The sequence below is a fragment of the Spinacia oleracea genome, chromosome 3 (genome assembly GCF_020520425.1).
Source record: "Spinacia oleracea cultivar Varoflay chromosome 3, BTI_SOV_V1, whole genome shotgun sequence".
NCBI lineage: Eukaryota > Viridiplantae > Streptophyta > Magnoliopsida > Caryophyllales > Amaranthaceae > Spinacia > Spinacia oleracea.
The window spans coordinates 57447095-57449472 of NC_079489.1; positions in this window are offsets into that span (position 1 = coordinate 57447095).

Genomic DNA, 2378 nt, shown 5'->3' on the forward strand with positions numbered 1-2378 from the left:
CTTAGACATCATTCCAAAAATCGTAACAGTATTTTGATTCACTCATGTAATCCTGTATGAACCCTTCTATAAGTCAACCTACTTAGGACACCTCGGATTGTACACAGTAGGACTCGGATTTTAAATAATTTTCAAATGATTTTTAAAGACTTCTTCGAACATAATAAAGTGTCGTTGGTTTAAGCTAAGTATGCGTTTATCTCGATGTTGCAAGTGAGTCAAAAGATTTCTAAATATGGTTATGGGTAAAGAAAGACACCTAACTTTTGGTCAAGGCACACTTCAACATGTGACTACCTTGACCATGGCAATGTCGCACAATACGACATTTACAAGAGAAGTAGCAAATCACTACTCGAACATACCTCGCACTAAACGAGTCTGGTTCAAACTATTCATGATCCGTGTCACCATGAATGCATAAAAACGTATGCAAAGCATTATAGCACCAAGCCAATCCCGTAGCTGCAATTGGGGGCTTGAGAAAAACACTCTAAAAATGCTCGAAATGACGATTTTATCGCAAATTCTCGACGCTAATGCTATACATACATCATAGGGGCACAATCCTAAGCTTTAATCGTGTAAAACGAACCTTAGAATGGCTACAACCCCTCCCAAATTCTAAGCACTACTTAGAATATATAAAGTCACCCCACTAACAAGGGTAACTGAAAATCGCGAGTCACCAAAACTCCGATCAAACTACTGCACCTAACGCTCGCCCTATAAAGCCCCCGTTACACAGTCTACGTCGTTCCAAAGCAAAAGCGAAAGAAAAATCAAGGATAAGAACTGTCAAAATATACCCAGAGATAATTTTCAACGCCCAGAGCTGGGCGCCAATATCTTTAACGCCCCAGCCTGGGCGCTGATTCTTTCTGCTAGCCAAGTTTTTCCCAGATATAAAAATAAGAAAGAAACACCTATGAATCCTCGCATCGAACGAAGTAATAAGCCGTGCATACCCACGCGGAAGGTGCTACACTTGTTCGAGTACCTGAACGAGGCGTGATGAAGTACTGCAATGCAAAAAATAATAATGATATCCCAACACCTGGAGAAATGTTCTAATACATGTTGTTAGGCCACACAAGCCTACGTCGCACCATAAGTTCAACCATCCCACGGTACAAGTCTAAAACAAAGAGTAAGGCATATTGCACTAATGCGGGCACGACCAAGAGTAAGAGGCAAAGACTACTTATCGCCTAAATTCAAAATGCAAGCCCCACGACTCCTACATTAAGGATTAAAGGTAACGAAATATTACCTACCACGGAAGGGATAGCTCGCACCTACACGAGCAGGAACCCCAAGGCATTTTTTTCGAAAGAACCTACAAAAATCGTACGCCAAAAGGAAGCATCCCAACATGCATACTTGGGGGCTCCAAGCTACGAAACGACCATAGCAAAATAAAAATCTCAAAGCAAATGTTTGAACGATCAAGAAGGGCACGATGCTTGAGCCCACTTCATGAATGGGCCTGAACCCTATCAAGCTTCTAAGCAAACTATTCAAAATCAGTCATTGCTCAAAAAAAAATGATTCAAACAAACTGATTAATGGACCGCACACAACGGCCATTCTATGAACGCTCGTTCGCACATACATATCATCATTCTAAGTATCGAACATTCACGAACGCGTTCAAAAGGAAAAATATACAACAACAAGAACGGTCAAAGTCTTACGCCTCAAGGTATGTTCCTCGGGCCATAAAGACTCGCCCAACTATCGCTATAACTGAACGCCTTAAGAGCAACAGTTCCTTAAAATAATCGCCCCAAAGCGACAAGCACCGTAGTCCACCAATCGGCTACGGCTTCTCAAGAAAATTATCACGTTCTAAAAATAAAGAAAAAACAAAGGAGAAGAGAATACATAGAACTTCCAAGTGAAATAAACGAATGAACAAGAGGCCAACTGTGTCATCAAAAGACCAGCCCAAAAAACACTTTCAACGCCCCACCTGGGCGTGAATTATTATAACGCCCAGGCCTGGGCGCCGAAAATGAACCCAGGCTCAGAAAAGGCCCTAACTTCTATTGGGCCCTGCCGCATACATTCGACTCGAAAATTGCCGATTTCCTTACTGAAAGTCGCACCTCACCACTTTGTCAAGAGTAGCACACCACTACAAAGATCGCTCGCACTTACGAGCACGATCCCAAACACGATCAAGGACATTATAAAATCGGTATCCCCAAGGAACCTCTTTGGCAAGGAATGACCGCCAAGCACGAATGCTTGGGGGCTCGAAAGAAAATATATATTTCAAAAAAAAGTATGCAAAGTTAAAACAATATTCCCAGACTACGCTGTACAAAGTCCCGTGTTTGGATAATCTCAAAAGAAAAAGAACCGGTTTACAA